Source organism: Lissotriton vulgaris, unplaced genomic scaffold (genome assembly GCF_964263255.1).
Source record: "Lissotriton vulgaris unplaced genomic scaffold, aLisVul1.2 SCAFFOLD_236, whole genome shotgun sequence".
Lineage (NCBI taxonomy): Eukaryota > Metazoa > Chordata > Amphibia > Caudata > Salamandridae > Lissotriton > Lissotriton vulgaris.
In genome coordinates, this window is record NW_028246389.1 from 2091217 (window position 1) to 2109712 (window position 18496).

The following is an 18496-nucleotide window of genomic DNA, read 5'->3' on the forward strand; positions in this document are numbered from 1 at the left end:
CGCTAGACCTGTCAGGGCTTTCCTTTCGCCGACCACTTTCCGCTTCACAGTGTTACCCGGACAACGCCGTGACACGCCCCCCTCCCGGCCTCTCGCGATCCCGGGTCACCGCCCCCAGCCCTTCACTTCCTGATTTAGTTGCCGGTCTCTCCCAGACACAGGTAGCTGTAGCATTCACTGCTTGGAAATCGAACCTCCAGATGAGCCCTGATTGCCGTCTGCCGCCCTGCTTAAGTCAGGTGAGACCCTGTGCCCAACGACCATAGCGTTCCAACTGTAGACCCTTTCTCGTCTACTTACGCTATCGGCGCATACTCATTCCCACTCCCTTTTTCCCCTCAGGCATAGCAAGTCCCGCCGCTGATCAAATATAACTCTTCGATCAGGTAATTTGACCGCTCCAGATAACTAGGTCTGTATCCATTCTTCCTAACTTGTAATTGACTATTGCATATCCTTGCCTCCCCACAGTCCTTGACTTTGAGCGACCACCTGGACTTCTTATACCCATACTCAATATCCTGGGTATTATTGTAAGTGTTTACCCATCTTTACACCCGTCACTTTCAATCACCTGTCTCACCGCAGTTACCCAATTGTCACACTATAGCACTTGGTCACATGTAAATTAGCCCTTGGAACTTTATCCGCCCTTTTGATACTTGTACCATACTTTAGTCACCCCCTATTTACACCTGACTAACCCCGGTCCGGCTACCACTGCCTTCGCACCTCATACACATCTTGACTTTCACTATCCTGCAGGTAACCCAATCACCAATCCACTTGCCTCACTCCCTTTCCCCCCCCCCCCCTTTTTCCCTCTCCCCTCCCTCCGTTTCGAACCAGGTTCTCCCGCTCAATCTGCCCCTTCTTGCTCACAGCACTGTTCCCATCGACAACCCTGTCCTGATGACGATCCCGAGTTAAAGGGGATCGAAACGCCGTCGACTGTACAGCTTGAATGATACGACGCATACCACGTTTTGTGCTTCTATTTAAATAATTGTATTTTGAGTAATTACAACTTGTTTTGAGAAGCCATTACTTGATGTAAATAATTTGTTTCATGCGCCGTCCACGCTGCTGTTTTTTGCACTTGCACATTCACTATCACCAATTGTACATAGCACCTTGCACCAAGTGTAACTGGGTTGTCACATGATCCACTCTGTACAGTGCTGTCTTAACTGTATTGTCATGTGAGATTTTCCTGTTGCTTCTTGGTAAATAATACCACTTCTGTTGAAAATCTATTGACTCCTTGGTTCTTTCCCTTCCAGTAATGCATATTGCATACACTACTAAAACTGTCTTCGAATAAAACCTGTTGGGAATTGTTCTTGCTTACGCAGTTCAAGGGGAGCATCTTGAATGGCTGCTTCAAGAATGGGATTCGAGGAAAGACTGGTGGCCTGCTTATCACTTTAGTCACTTCCAGGCTGAAAAGGATTGGCAGCAAAATGAAAGGCTAGCACTGAAGAAGGCATTTGTGGCAAACATCTTATTGGGAAAAGGTTGCAGGTACTTCAGCTTTGTTGTTTCCAAAAGCAGCAGATCGCACCGAAAAAAGACGAAGAGACTGAAGAAGTTTGTTAAGAAGCACAGGCTGAAAGGCCTGGGATGCTGAGCCCTGGCCTGTGTGCACGGACACATTCCAGCTAATATGTTGATGTTTAAGGGCGTCTTTCAAGTGCCTGTTAAACGTGGAAATACTTTAACATGCTTTTTATTGCATCTGTACCGCTGGTTCTGTACAGTTAAAACCTCTCATTTCCGAAAAAAAAAAAAAAAAAAAAAAAAATCAGAAAATTGACTTCAATGATTTGTACTTTTGGGAGGTTGTTATGTTTGTAATTGAGTAGATTGTAAATTGGTTTAACATAAATATTTTATATTTTTGAAATGTAAGTATTCGTTTTGAATTGGTTACCTTTTTAAAATTAATTAAGTATATTATTAAAATTCTTTTTTCATATTTTATAAAAATGAATGTGGTTCTGACATGTATGATATGCCTATTGTTCTTCCGTTGAATATACTTGATGAAGGATACATTAGAATAAAGATGCTTCTTTAATTTATTTTGTTGGTGGGAGTTAAGATTTTTGTCGAGCAAAAGGGAAGTGTTTTACATTAAAAAATATTAATTTTACTCTATTTATTTATTGGTAGTAACGTTTATTAAGTATGTAACTTATGTTTTTAAATATGTTAGATTGTCAGCTTCCAACTCCCTCGCTAGCAAACCTTGTCTGAGGTCGCTGAGACCTTATATGGTCTGCTAGTGATTGGTACATGTGTACACTGATTGGTGGTTGTATCTGGTGTTTCTATTGGATTCGGGCTGGTGTCCTCATTGGTTGGGTATTTGAGGGTTCTGATTGGTTTCTGGGTCTGTGATTCAATCAATGTAGGGTTGGGACTAGGGCTAGGGTGAGGATTCCTATTGGAAGTAGGGACTAGGGCTTCCTATGTTATTGGTTGTTGGGAGTAAGGTGGGACAAGGGCTAGGGTTAGACCTTTAATTGGAAGTAGCGATTAGGGCTTCTGGTGTGATTGGTTGCTGGACTAGTTGTGGGACTAAGAGTAGGGTTAGGCTTTCTATTGAAAGTAGGGACTAGGGCTTCCTGTGCCATTGGTTGCTTGGACTTGGGTTGGGACTACTGGTAGGGCTAGGGCCTCTATTGGACTCTATTGGACATAGAGATCAGCTTTTTTGAACTGATTGGGCGCTTGGACTAGGGCTAAGATTGGCTGTAAGGTCCTGGTCTCCTATTAGTTCTAGATTTTAGGGCTAGCGTTGTGATTGGATAGTGTTGAGGCTAGGGTTCCCATTGGCTGAAGGGGTCACCTGATTACTAGGGCTATAAAAGGCCTGAGTTAGGGCGTCTCAGCCCGGGCGTCGAGGCTAAGGGCAGAGATGACAAGGGCAGTTGCCTGTTTGAGCCTGTTCGAAACTGACCATGACCAGGGCCAGAAATGCTGCCTAATATACTTAACTCCTTTATGTATCTATATACTTTCAATGTACTTATGGATCTATATATTTATCACTTTCTTCTAATTTAGCATTTTCAATGCACTACCCTATTTCTCAGCCTATACTTCGCTCAGTATATCTTCTAGCCCAACCTTCTGACTCATCTCAAACTTCTTTGTACTACTCTTTCCAATGCACTACCCTATCTCTCATCCTATACATCTATCAATATATCCTCTACATCCACTCTCTCATTTATCCCAAACCCCATACCACTACTAGGATCCCCAAAATAACCCATTCTAGACTCTCTCCTACTCTACCCCTCCTTGCATCATCTGACATCTCTTTTACTATACTGATCCCCTAAAACAAACCTTTCTAAACTCTTCCCTCTTTTGTACCCCTCCCCAACCCTTCTCAATCCAAATAACTGACTAACATATCCACCACTAAAATTACTTTCATGTTTCACCATACTAATTCAACACTAATCCTGATGGGTTCCAGAGTAGCGTGCTACTTGCGCTTCAAAACCCCATCAGGGATAGCAAGCCCTGAATAAATACAAACCTCTTTCCCTCTTCTATCCCGCCACCTACCCTTCTCTACCCAAATAACTGAATAACATATCCACTACTCAAATTACTTCATATTTTGCTGTACTAATTTTCAACACTAATCCTTTATGGGTTCCGGAGTGGCGTGCTGCTCCCCAGAAAAGCGCTTCAACACCCATCAAGGGTAACAAGTGTTATATGAATGCAAACCTTTCTTCCCCTTTATTTCCCTCTGCTATCATTCTTACTCCAAATAACTGACTAATATCCACCACTGAAATTACTTCATATTTCACCATATTAGTTCACCACTAATCCTTTATGGGCTTCCTGCATAGCGTGCGTCAACACCCCATCAGGGGTAACAAGCGCTATATAAATACAAATCATTTTCCTTCATTATCCTTCTGCTATCATTCCAAATCCAAATAACTGACTAACCTATCCACCACTTAAAATGTACTTGCATGTTTCACTATACTAATTCAACACTAATCCTCTATGGATCCCGGAGTAGCGTGCTACTCACAGAAAAAGTGCTTTGACGCCTCATTAGGGGTAGTAAGCGCTATATAAATGCAATTACAATACAGTACTTTTTCATTTGTTTTTAAACAAAATTAGTAATTTGAGTTGAGTTTTTATTTGCATGTGTGTGGAGTTCATTATATTCTTACATTTTTACATTTGTTTTTATTTTCACATTAATATTTGTTTTATTTCAATATTTTGTTATATTTTGAATGTATCTTTAGTAATTCTTTATATTAAAAACTATATTAATTTATTCTCTTAGATATGATTTTTGTGATAATACTTTTACTTTTAATATGTTGTTTGTTTTGTGTATTTAAATTGTTGGATTCCCCGTTATTTAAATTTACTGTATTACACAGTGTTTGGAATATTAAATGGAAGTGCCATGAGGTCCTTCATTTGTCTTACTTTTGCACATGCTATAGTCAATCTGATCCTGCCAAAGTCCAACACTTTCCCTACAGTGGCTCATGTTTACTCACCAATCAGCACAGCCCTCACCCACATCTTGAACTCTTCCATCACTTCTGCCACCTTTCCGGCAGTATGGAAGCACGTGTTAGTCAACGCTCTGCTCAAGAAACCTTCAGCCAACCCAAGCCAACCTGCCATCTACTGCCTTATCTCCCTGCTTCCATCCTCAGCAAAAGTCATTGACAAGGCCAACAACAAACAATTTACAAGTCCACATCGAGCTTCACCATCGAATGGACAATACACAATCAGGCTTCAGAAAGAACTGCAGCACATAAACTGCACTCATCCTTGCCACCAACAACATCAGAACCATTATAGACCAAGGAGAAACAGCTGTCCTCATCCTGTTTGTCCTATCAGTGGCATCCGACACAGTCTCCCACAACACACTCATCAGAAGACTCCGCGAGCTCGACATCCAAGGAATAATGCTCAAATGGATCTTTTCCTTCCTCACGGGAAGTACCCAAAACTCAAAGTGCCCCCTTTCATATCGGAGGCCAAGAACCTAATATGCAGAGAACCCTAGGGATTATCCCTCAGCCCTGCCATGTTCAATGTATACATCGCCACACTCACCAACATCATCAGATCTCAAGGCTTTGCCATCATCTCCCACGCAGAGAACACACAACTCACCCTCTCCGTGACAGATGATAGAATTCACCTTTCGATGCCCCAACTGCCCCTTCTCATATGTAAGTTAGCATCATATGGCTAACTAATGAAGTTTGTATATGCACCCGTGTTGAATTATTCCGCTTGCTACTTTATTATTCAAATGTACGTGTGACCATATTAGTTTCTTAGCTTAGCCTGTGTGCCACCATTTTGTGTATTCCTCTGTGATCGCGAGCCTTACTCGCTCATCTGCCCCTCCCGCAGGAATAGAGAATTTCACTAAGACAGCAGTTTTCGTTTCTCTGCTTACTGTGGCCGAAACTAACAAGTCTCTTTATCAGTAATGTTCTCATGCACCAGAGACGCTGAAGCCTAGCTCCATGGCCTTGAGTAAAGATAGCGATGTATCCCTTGCAGGTGATGTCTGTTCTGAAGGGCACAGTCTCAAGTTGGATCCTGCTAGGAGGGCATGAAAAGGATGCTTTTGCTTTAATCCTGGCCTTCATCGCCCTGCTGTGGCGCTCTCTGCTCTCGTGCCCTCTTAAATGACAGCGATTAGCAATTAGGAAATAGAAGATGAAGAGGATGAAGAGCTGAGAAACTGTAAAGATTCTGACCTCTGAGTTCTTGCGGCCTTGGCTGCCAATACCTGGCTCTGGCAGAGAATCATGAATGAATCTGATAATCCTTTCCGGGAGATGACATCCTTAAGGACAATGGATTTTTAAATAAGATTATTTGTGTTGGGCTTCTTCAATTTGCAGGTCAGTGTTCGGGAAAAAAAATCAACTTATATAATGCGCGTGAGAGAGTGATCAGCTCTCTCTCAGGCCCCTTCCCTCAGTAACCGTGAGGCCAAAGGGAGAGACCAAATAATGGTTCACTTGGAAGATTGGTCACCTGTAGAAAGCCTGAACCTGTAAGATCCGAGTAAACTCACACAGAGTACGATAACTATGGCCTGAGCCTATAACATCTGTGTGACCTCAGAGGGAGTACTGCTGAATATGGCCGGAACTTGTAGGACCTGTTAGACCGCGGAGTGAGCACTGCCTGCTACTGTGATTCAATCCTGTGAGATGTATTTAAATTCAGCGTGAGAACTCCTGACACGGCCTGAGACTGTAGGATCGGTGTAAACTCTGAGAAAGTACTGCTGATCATGCTGTGATCCTATAAGATCTGTCTAACCTCAGAATGAGAACTGCTGACAAGGGTGGGAGGTGGTGAAGTATTTGTGGCCTCAGAACCAGCACTGTTGACTTCGGCCTCAGCCTATAAGATGCGTGTAACCTCACAGCAAGCAGTGATGCCTGCTATGAAAGTCTGTTAAATTAATGTGTTTCTAACATATTGTGAAATCGCTGAACGCAGGGTTCAACTGCCTTAGGCCTGTGCATAGAAGATCTGGGTGACCCTAAGGGTAAGATTATGGCCAGAATTTGTTAGATAAGAGCAAACCAAAGGATGGGTTTGCTGAGTGTGACCGAAGCTGGCATCCTAATGGTTAGCATGGATATGTGAGGTCTAAGCATAATGCAATCTATGTTTCCCAAAGAATAAGTCTGTTGTGTGAGACCTTATCCTTGCATTGGACCTGGCGGATAAATTGGTGACCCCTGCAACCCGCCGGAGCCCAGGACGGTTGGAGCTGAGTTGTGCCCGACCCGCCTCAGATAGTCGTCGGATCCATTGGGGACGCCTGGGAGGATCCTGTCGGGCGGCTGCACTCCTCTGCCCTCTTGGATGCGGAGGTGCCCTGCCTGCGGACAACGGATCGGTGTAGCGGTGTAGCGGGGGACGGGTGAACGGGGGCTGGCGCTGGCTGAGCCTGCGCGGGTGAACGAGGGCTCCCCACTCTCGGATTCTCCGGTGTGCCCAACCGATCAGTGTCACGGGGGACGGGAGGACGGGGGTCGGCGCTGGCTGAGCCGGGTGAACGAGCGCTCCCCCCTCCCCCCCCAAGGATTCTTTCAGAGCAGAGCGGTCGGCGTCTGGAGCGGCTCCGGTGTGCCCTGTGGTGTGTCCTCAGTGGTGCTTCGACGGGAGATGGACTAACCCGACATTCCCAGAGTAGAAAGGGAAACCAAACTCTGTAATCCCTACAATTTGGCTGCCATCTTAGACTGGCTTCTCTCTCTCTCTCTCTGTGTCGGCCATCTTGGTCTAGTCTTTTTCACTACTTGAACACACCCTAAGAAAGCCTCATTAGGCTAATATCAATTAGCGAATGTCTGCCATTATTGCAGCTTCATACCTCCACTTGCTTAATGCGCCGATCATTAGCTCATATAGCACCCTAAGAAATGGCCTTTTTAGACTATTATCAACTAGCGAATGTATGCCTTTTATTGCAGTATTATACTTCTACTTGTTTTATAATGCACCGATCGTTAGCTCATATAGCACCCTAAGAAATGGCCTCCTTAGACTATTATCAACTAGCGAATGTATGCCTTTTATTGCAGCATTATACTTTTACTTGTTTTTAATGCACTGATCGTTAGCTCATATTGCACCCGATGCATGACTTACTTGATTGTACTATTTGCTCCTTCTGATCTACCTGTCAGACGATGTACTGTTTGCTCATTTGATTTACCTGTCTGACTCTGCCCCTTCATGTACCCCTTCTGTGTAAAGCGCTCTGATATCCGCAAGGATCTTGTCCGCGCTATAAAAAACTTTCAAAATAAATAAATAAATAAAGTGTTCGCTGGTCTGGGTTTCAGTAATGTTCCAGAAGGGGCGTACCCCAATGAACTGTGTTGCATTATAATGTATTGCTGTGATGTAGAGAGTCAGTCCTCTCGTTCACACTCCCAGGAGTGAGGTCGGACAGGGCCCTCTCATATGAGTGTTGTTTGGCCTAATAAAGACTTTGTTTATTCTTCTCCACTGTCCGGCTGACTTCCTATATAATTACTATAGGTGAGTGCGGTAAGTCACTCGGGTGGATTTGAGCCACGCTTATCAGATGGCGCCCGAATAGGGACCCCGCGATAAGGATCTTTCTCACCCGTTAGGGGGTAGCAGAAGACCGGGGACCCGCTGGTCGGCACGGTGGGCCCGGGTACCCATCTGATGCCGAGCTTGGTTCTCGCAGCGCTGCCCCACCCTGCTGATCGGGAGAGGTCCCGGTTCGGATCTTACGCCGGGGTCCAGAAGGCGGAACTCGAAGCTGACTGTGTTGGTCTTGGCAGCCGGAGGTGGAGAACGGTAGAGGTCGGTGCCGCCTACGGAAGGTGAGTGGTCCACCTGTGATTGTTTCAGGAACTGGAGTGTTCCGGGAGACTAGGGTGTCTCCAGTGGTTTGAGGAGCCGGTGTGCTCCTGGGGCTAGTGTGCTCCGGGGAACTCAGAGTGCGAGCAGGCACTCTGACAGACTTGACGAGGTTGGGGGGAACGTCTAGATATATTGTTTGTAGTGATCCGACCGGGTGGTACTGTGGTGAAGGCGTGGCTCATTGCGGGTGGACTCCGGTGCTTACCCTGAACTCCTAGAGTGGTGGTTCAGTGGAGGTGAGACCTGGGTCTCCCGTGGTAAAGTGCGCAGTGATCCATAGTGCCGCGCGGGGAGCGGATTTGTTTCCCCATCCTCAGAACAGTTAGTGTACTGTTCGGTCTGCGGTAGGGTCCAGGTTCCCCAGGACTTGGTCGACGGGCCTTGTCCCATTTGGTAACACGTGTTTGGAGGTATAGTATATGTGTGTGTGTGATTTCCCAATGCATAATTACATGTGTGTGTGAACGAGCTCGAGCTAAGTGATTCAAGGTAACGAAGTTTGTTGACAGAGAAGTGTTTTGAAAATGCCGTGTTTTAGCAAGTTACGATGTTTTGGATGTTGTTGTCGACCCTCAGATACTAGACTGGCCGAGAGCCAACCTGCACCCCCTGAGGGCACTCCAAGCTTTGATATGTACGTCAAGCATGGATTGGTCCCGCTTTTGTTTGGTACTTTGTGGCACCGGTACACCGCTGACAATGTGGATTTACAATGGCCCTTGACGGGTTCTTTTGATGAAGCTAAGTTGGATTATTTACAGGACAAATTGTTTGCTAGGCGTAGCCGTCAAAGCATGTTTGATTCTTTAAGGGTGTGGCAGAAAAAAGCCAGGAAGCGAAAGTTGAGAGACGAGAAAGAGGCTTTTAAAAAGTCCGCGCAGACTATGGCACAGAAAGCGAGAGAACAGGTTGGGAATGAGAACGCGCTGCGTTTGGAGCGCGCAGATAGGCTTTGCAGGTTGAAAGAAAATAAAAGTTATGTAGTACGAGAGGATGACCCAGATGAGATGGAAGACATTTTGAATACCCGACCCCCTCCCCCTTACGCCCCGCAGTCCTTGTATCCCTCCTTGCCAGCTCCGGCCCCCATTAGTGGGGTCCCAGGTCCATCAGCGAGTGCCCCTCAACCTAGCGCAGTTTCCTCGCCCCCGACACCTCTTGTTTCTTTACTCCAGACCACTTCACCTGCACCCTCCCAATTCTCTTTAGCACTACCTACTGTTTCAGCTAGTACCACCCCCAGTCAGGAGATGTTAACGCCGAGCCGAGGCGTAAGGAACGGACTATTCACACAGGTACGGAAGTTGCTTACGCGTTCTACAGTTGGTTTAGATGAGAAGAGTATAGTGGCTAATCAGGCATGCCAGTGGGCGAGGAATAATATTTACTCGTTTGAAGATATTTGGTCCACAATGAAAGATTTTGAGCCCTTGATGCAACAACACGCTTTGTGGCATATGTCGAATGTATTGATACCGCTATGGGAACAGGGGTATGGAGGTGTGGCTCCGGCGACTTTGCGAGACATACAGAGTGGAGCTTTCAGAACGAATACTGGGGTGAAGGAGGTGATGCATAGTTTAAAGGCTCTACTACAGTATAGAAATGAATTGCCCTTTGCAGGTACGCCCCATTTTCCAGGTATACACCCAATGCGTGAAGTGCACCCTATTTTTCATCCCGAGATCCCAGAAATGGTAGATCCAGTTACGAAGGCTGTCACCAGGGACAGGATAGATGCACACTTCCAGGAACAATGGGTGTATACGCCATGGAAGAGAAGTGAGGTATTATCATTGAAGGCTCAGCTCCCAGATTCTAGGAAGAATCCGACTGCCTACTACAAAGAGCTAACGGAAGTTGCGTCTTCCACTGTAATGACTTTGGCAGATGTTGAATTGTTTTTTGGGCTTTTGGTCCCAGTTGATGTGTGGCGGCAGGTAAAAGGTACAGATCATTCGGAAGAGTTAGGAGGTACGTGGCAGGAATTACAGGACTGGGATAAGGAACGTAAGCCAGGAGAAAAGCCGAAAGCTGAGATTTTGGCATTGCCGGGGCGCATAATAAAATACATGCATTCTCTCATTCCCCCGAAGAATGTAGATTGGGACAAGTTGACGGCTTGTAAGCAGAAAAAGGATGAGGCAGTCTCGGACTTCTTTACGAGGTTTGAAGAAACGTTTATGGACTTTAGTGGGCAAGATGTGTCACAGGATGGAGGGTTGCGGCTTTTTGTCAATAGGTTTGTCATGAACTTATTGCCCGAAATTTCAGCGAGATTGCAAGCGTCGGAGAGCACGTGGACAACGTCCTCTCCTTCGGGTATCCTCAGTATGGCACAGTATTATGAGCACAGAGAAAATGAGAGTAAGGACAAGCAGGAAAAGAAGGCTAAGGATTTGAAGACAAGGGTTTTGTTGCAGCAAGTGGCTAGAGGCAGAGGAAGAGGTGCGGCGCCGAGTCGTGGTGGCGGCTTTGGGAGAGGTGAGAGTAGGGAAAGGCTGGGACCGAATCAGTGCGCGAAGTGCAAGCAGGAGGGGCATTGGTGGAGGGATTGCCCACTGCTTCAGTCGAATGCTGGTCCAGGGCGAGGACGAGGAAGAGGTGGTGGTGATTTTGGGAGACAGACTGCACGGTCAGAAGGAGGCGGGAGACCGGGAGGCAATTACTTTGACAACAGTGCGGGCAGACAACAGTTGCAGAGGGGCGGCGGTCAGTACTACAATGATGATTACTCAGTAGACGATCTGACAGGGTTCTCCCACAACTAGGACAGCGTAGGACAGAGCGAGGGACCAGTGCCTGTGGAAGTTGATCAAAGGGGACCCTATGTCGAGGCAGACTTATTGGGGTCTCAACAAAAATTTCTAGTGGATACGGGTGCAATGAAAAGTTCAGTGGCTCATTCTCGGGTCCCTGGGGCGGCGCTGTCTGGCAAGAATAACATCTCTGTGGGTTTTGCAGGTACCCCGGTGATTAGCCCCATTTCTAAACACCTCACATTAACGATTGGTCCTTTTACTGTTGATTCACCGTTCCTATTGACTTCGAATTGTGGAGAAAATTTGTTGGGCTTAGATCTTTTGAAGAGGTTGCACGCCACTATCTATTGTTCCCCGGATGGTGTGTATCTTACGTTAGGCCCAAATGTCGCTCGCCCACTACAGTGTTTTTCCAAAGATGACCCATTACCACCTGAATTCCAAGGAATACCCGACAGTCTCTGGGCTGTAAATGACACAGATGTAGGCAAAATGGATATAGCCCCGGTGACAATAAGAGTAAAGGTGGGAGCGAAATTGCCCCGGGTTCCACAGTACAGGATTCCTAGGGAGGGAGAAAAGGCCCTGTTACAAATAATACAAGATTTGATTCAGTCTGGTGTAGTGGAAGAGACGGATTCGAACATATGTAACAGCCCTATTCTACCTATCCTTAAAAGACGATCGCCAGATGCTACAGATAATACTCCTGATGTATATAGGTTCGTGATTGATTTGCGTCACGTGAATAGAGTAGTGGAGCCACAATACCCGGTGGTCTCGGACATCACTACGATATTGACGATGATTCCCCCTTCTGCCAAATATTTCTCTGTTCTGGATCTGAAGAATGCTTTCTTCAGTATTCCAGTCCACGAGGACAGCCGTTATCTATTCGGATTCTCATTGGCTGGCCGAAGCTTCAGGTTTAAGAGAATTCCCCAGGGGTACACTGAAAGTCCGAGTATATATAGTCAGGCTCTGAAGGCACAATTGGCTGAACTGGAACTTCCACCTGGCAACGTCATGTTGCAGTATGTGGATGATATCCTGATAGCGTCGGACGACGAGACGGGTTGTCGGGATGCTACTGTTAAATTACTGCACCATTTGGCAAAAAGGGGGCATAAAGTGTCCCTTCCAAAGTTTCAATACTGTCGAACGGAGGTCACCTACCTCGGTCACCTCCTTTCGAAAGTGGGGAGGAGATTGACGCCAGAACACATAAAAGCTATCACTAACATGAAGGTACCTAACACGCAGCGAGAGGTGCGCGCGTTTCTGGGCATAACATCGTATTGTCGCCAGTGGATACCTAACTATGCGTTACTAACGAAACCCCTACTGTATCTGACTACCAAAGAAGTGCGCGAACCCCTACCCTGGACCCCTGCATGTCAAGAAGCGTTTGATTTACTAAAAGATGCTTTATGTTCTGCGCCCGTTCTTGGAACACCTGATTACCAGAAGCCTTTTGTTCTTTACGTACATGAGGCGGAAGGTTGCGCGTTGTCTGTTCTAACTCAGTGTTTTGGGGGGAAACAGCACTGCCGAGTTGTCTGAGAGCCACGGCGGCTGCTGCGGTCTCTATAAGACAATCGGCAGGGCTCGTATTGGGGTCAGATCTCACAGTAATGGTACTGCATGCTGTGGACATTTTGCTAAACAGAACACAGACGCAGCACTTAACTAGTGCTCGTCTTACCGGTTATGAGATGACTCTCTTTGCACCTCATGTGACGATCAAAAGGTGTGCTACATTGAATCCTGCCACATTGTTACCCATCCCCACAGATATAAAGGACAATGACATACATGACTGTCTGTTTAGGACAGAAGAAGAGACAAAGGGGAGGGTGGATCTGACAGACAAGCCCTTAGACGAACCGGACGGGGAGTTGTATGTGGATGGGTCTTGTTTCAAATTGCCAGATGGTACATCGACAGCAGCATATGCAATAACAACGTTACAGACAGTAGTAGAGACATCTAGGATTCCTTACAATTCGGCCCAAGCTGCTGAGATAATTGCCCTATTGAGAGCATGTGAATTGAGTGAGGGACTGGACGTAAATATTTACACTGACAGCCAATACGCCTTTGGCGCGGCTCACAATTATGGGCGACTCTGGGCGGAACGGGGATTTCTGACTTCACACGGCCAACGCATACAACATGGCCCACTGATACTACGACTGTTAGCGGCACTGACGTTACCCAAAAGATTGGCTGTGATAAAGTGTAGCGCACACAAGACAATAGTGGATGACGTAGGGCGAGGCAATGCCTTTGCAGACGAAACTGCAAAAGAGACTGCTCGGACAAAATTACCACAGATGTTTGTGGCAGGACCAGCTAGATGGGTCCCAGATGTTAATATGTTCTCAGATACTGTACAGAGTGTAAAAAATATACAAGAAAATGTGACAGAAGATGAATTGAGGGCATGGAAGGATGGGCAGGGGCGATTGGATGCGGATGAATGTTGGACAGATGTGACCGATAAGAGACGATGGTTACTCCCAAATGCATATGTTCTCCCATTAGTGACGATGGCTCACGGGCCTGCACATATTAGCGCGAAAGGCATATGCAAATTGTTGGACCCAGTGTGGAGCAATAAAAATATCTCCAAAGTGGCGACCCACTTGGTCCGACAGTGCATGGTGTGTTTGAGGCACAATCCTGGGAAGGGTACCCCTGTCCCAGCTGGAAATTTTGCACCTCCCTCTTTCCCTTTTGAGGTGATTCAGATGGACTATATTGAAATGGAGAGGGTCAACAACTTAAAATATGTTCTTGTGGTTGTATGTGCTTTTAGCAGGTGGGTGGAGGCTTTTCCAACTAAAGACTGCACGGCCATTTCTACTGCAAAAATGTTGATAAAGGAGTATTTTTCTCGCTTTGGATTACCTAGGGTGATCTGGAGTGATAACGGTATGTCCTTTAATGCAGAATTAGTCAAACAAATATGTAAAGGCTTACAGATTTCCCCAAAATTCCACTCGGCCCTACACCCTCAGGCAGCGGGTCTTGTGGAGCGGTTTAATGGAACGCTCAAACTGAAAATGGCCAAAATACAGGAGAGTACAGGTCTCCGCTGGCCAGATGCCCTTCCTTTAGCCTTGCTTTCTACGAGAGTAACAGTGAATTCGAAAACGGGCGTCTCCCCCTATGAAGTGATATTCGGCCGCCCGGCCAATATCTGGGGAGTGCCCAGGCCTAAGTGCTTCTCCGAAATTCAGTATCCTTTGTTGACAGACTACTTGTATGCTTTGACTAAAGATCTTCGTTCTATTCATCAGCAGGTAGCAGACACCCTGAAGCCGTTGCCGGAGGGGCCCGGACACTCCATCAACCCAGGTGATTGGGTCGTCGTCCGAAGATATCAACGGAAGTCCTGTCTGGAGCCCAGGTGGTCGGAGCCGCGTCAGGTGCTCCTCACGACGCGTACGGCGCTTCGGGTGGAAGGAAGGAAGGCGTGGACCCACGCCTCACACGTGAAAAAGGTCCCGCTGCCGCTACCCTATGATCAATGGGTAAAGGAAGGCATTGCTGACGAGGAACACGAGCAAATCCCCAGATATGTTCCCTTCTCGGATGCTTCACTGATTGGAGAAGAGCAAAGCGGAATTGAGAATTCAGTGAGCTCTACTACTCCCGTTGCTACTAGTGAAGAGACATCAGAGAGTCCAGCCTCTGCCATAGATACACCTGGTTTGTTCATTGACCCGGAAGTGCCAGGGAGCACTCGCTATAATCTGCGGCCCGAAGAAAATAAATAAGAGTGACAAGTGTGATGGACTAAACACTGGAAGAAGGGCTTAGTGGACTTTCTGAATACGAAGAATTAGTGGTAGGGATGGACTTGCAAGAGCCCTGCTGTTTAGCCGAAGATTGTGTTCTATGAGACTATAGAGTGGTGCAGGGCCCGGATTAAGTGCTCCCCTGTTTTCAATTGCTGTGTGTTAAGCGACGTTGGAATAAGGTATGGACGGTAAAAGCCTGCCTGTGAGGCTTTGAAGGACACAGGGAGAAGATCCCTTTTTAGGGTTGAAGAACCCCTCTGGCCGGTTTTGCGGACTGTCTGGGACTATTTTTTTAGTAGAAGTGTTTTTTTCTTTTGACATTTTTGATATATTTTTGAACGCTCTCGAGAATGTATCCTTTTGGCCGCCCCATCCCTGATGAGGAGCAGCCCTTTGCGGCTCCTCCGAGACCCGTGCCTGATTCCCCTTGGTTGGCCCTTTCCCGGAAAGGAAAAATAGTGGTCATCATTGTTGTTTTAATTGCTTTTATAGTGACTCTTGGTATATTGTTTTTCCTGGATAAAGCCTACCCCGTTCATGTGTTTGCACCCACACCTACTGCTGTTCCTGAACATAACATGATTACTGTGGATTATGGTGAACGAATGTTGAGGAAGGGTTACAAAGAAAATGTTTTTATTAAGACTTTGCACCATGCACATGCCACCACCAATTTGACTGACTGCTGGGTCTGTGGGCTTCTCCCTTCTGCTGCCTACAAGAAAGATAGGTTCCTAGCACTTCCTTTGACTCCTGTGAATAGTTGTGTGGGGTGGTATACTCTCATAGGTCTTGTTAAATATTTTCAGCAGCCAGATTTCCTGACTCCTAGACTGCAGAATAGGGGGTCAACTATGACAATGCGAGTGCGACCTCTGCCTCCATCTTCCCTTGGACGTGTATATACTGACGGGCGTTTTGACCAGACATTTATAGAGACGTGTGAGAAAAAGTTGGGCCGGTTTCTGATACCAAATGATACTGACAAGGTTAGAGAAAGTTTCCTGAAATTGAATTCCTCACTGTCTTACAGACACCCCCCAAAGGGAAATAGCAGTGTCAAGTCTCTGATACCCCATGGCTGTGGTGGGTCCTTCACCATTTTTCTGTATAGAGGGAAGGGGCCCAATAAAGGTTGGTAATAGCTCCTGTAATGTGACTGCATTGATACGTTTGCCCCTTAGCCCCTCTTTGGTTGCACCCCCCAGTATCTATTTTGTGTGTGGAGATAATGGATACTTATGGTTGCCCGAGGGTTGGGATGGGGTGTGCTATTTAGCCTATATGATTCCTCCTGTATATGTGGCCCCTTCTGATTACCACAGAACTCATCGTAGATTTCCCAGTCCACAAGAGCAGCGTAAAAGGAGGGAGCTTCAGGTAGATGACGTTGACCAGACAGATACTTCGTACCAGCAATGGACTGATTTTTCTAAGGGCCTGCTACCTTTCTGGGGTCCGATATTTAACAGTAGAGCAATTCGACGAATGTCCAGGGTAATGGAAAAGGTAGTCCTTACTGAAGCTGACATTGCGACTAACATGTCCGTTGAGATTCAGGCTATGAGATTATTTACGATTCAAAATAGGATGGTGCTTGACGTCATCCTGGCAGATAGGGGCGGGGCCTGTCGCGTCATCGGGACGTCTTGCTGTGTGTATATTTCTAACTCAGCTCCGACTGTTAACTTAGCAGTACAGAAATTACATAGATTAGTGACTGAACTACATCAAGATAACGGGACATGGTCCTTACAGGGGTGGCTTTGGGGTGCCTTCTCCTCCTGGGGTTGGAAAATATTGATGGGTTTGGTTGGCGTGGTGAGCGTCATACTGACATGTTGCCTTTGTGTATACTGCCTCCCTCCATGCTGCTCAATGTGTGCTACGAATTTGCGTCCACAAAAGACGGTGTCAGGTCAATATGCTACTTCAATGATTACTGAAATTCCTGCTGATGCAAGTTGGTTGATGTTTATTTCAGAGGATGTTTTAGACTAAAAGAGAAAATTAATAATGTGTTCTGCCCCTAGAATGGATATGCCGGCACTACCTTTTGGCAAATAAATGTGGCCGCAGTTAGCCAATGATGCTAAAAGGAGGGTCTGACAGAATTCACCTTTCGATGCCCCACCTGCCCCTTCTCATATGTAAGTTAGCATCATATGGCTAACTAATGAAGATCGTATATGCACCCGTGTTGAATTATTCCACATGCTACTTTATTATTCAAATGTACCTGTGACCATATTAGTTTCTTAGCTTAGCCTGTGTGCCACCATTTTGTGTATTCCTCTGTGATCGTGAGCCTTACTCGCTCATCTGCCCCTCCCGCAGGAAGAGAGAATTTCACTAAGACAGCAGTTTTCGTTTCTCGGCTTACTGTGGCCGAAACTAACAAGTCTCTTTATCAGTAATGTTCTCATGCACCAGAGACGCTGAAGCCTAGCTCCATGGCCTTGAGTAAAGATAGCGATGTATCCCTTGCAGGTGCAGATGCCTGCTGTATGATGGCATTGTTCGCTGGTCTGGGTTTCAGTAATTTTCCAGAAGGGGCGTACCCCAATGAACTGTGTTGCATTATAATGTATTGCTGTGATGTAGAGAGTCAGTCCTCTCGTTCGCACTCCCAGGAGTGAGGTCGGACAGGGCCCTCTCATATGAGTGTTGTTTGGCCTAATAAAGACTTTGTTTATTCTTCTCCACTGTCCGGCTGACTTCCTATATAATTACTATAGGTGAGTGCGGTAAGTCACTCGGGTGGATTTGAGCCACGCTTATCACAGATAAGACACTCACCACCATAACCAACTTCACTATCTACATGACCTTGGTAGCAGAATGGATGAGAACCAACAGCTTGAAACTCAAATCTGACAAAACAGAAGAACTGATCTTCAGAAACAGGAACTTCCTGTGGGATGCCACCTGGTATCCAACAGAACTAGGAGCAGCACCTACACCCATCAATCACATTGTGCCTGGCGGCACAAGTAAACACAGTGAGCTCCGCCTGCATCCACATCCTGCGGATTCTGAGAAAGATCTTCAAGTGTCTTCTACAGCAAATGAACCGTCACACAAGCAATCATCTCAAGCAGACTCGACTACAGCAATGTACTGTATGCTGGAGTTTCCAAGAGGCTCCTGAGCAGACTTTAGACAAAACAGAATGCTACCTCAAGACCTATACTCAACCTTCCCCGCTGCATCCACATCGCACCTCACTTCAGGGCGCTTCACTAGCTCCCCAATCACAAACATAGCCAGTTCAAACTTCTCATTCACACCTACAAAGCTCTCCACAACACTGGACCCGCATACCTCAAAAGCCACATGCACTTCCACAGTACATCCAGACACCTATGGTCAGCCTCATTCTCCCCTTGCACACTCCCACGGCAATCAAAAAAGGAGAGCTAAGGTCACTCAATCTCGGACATTGCATCCATCACATGGAAC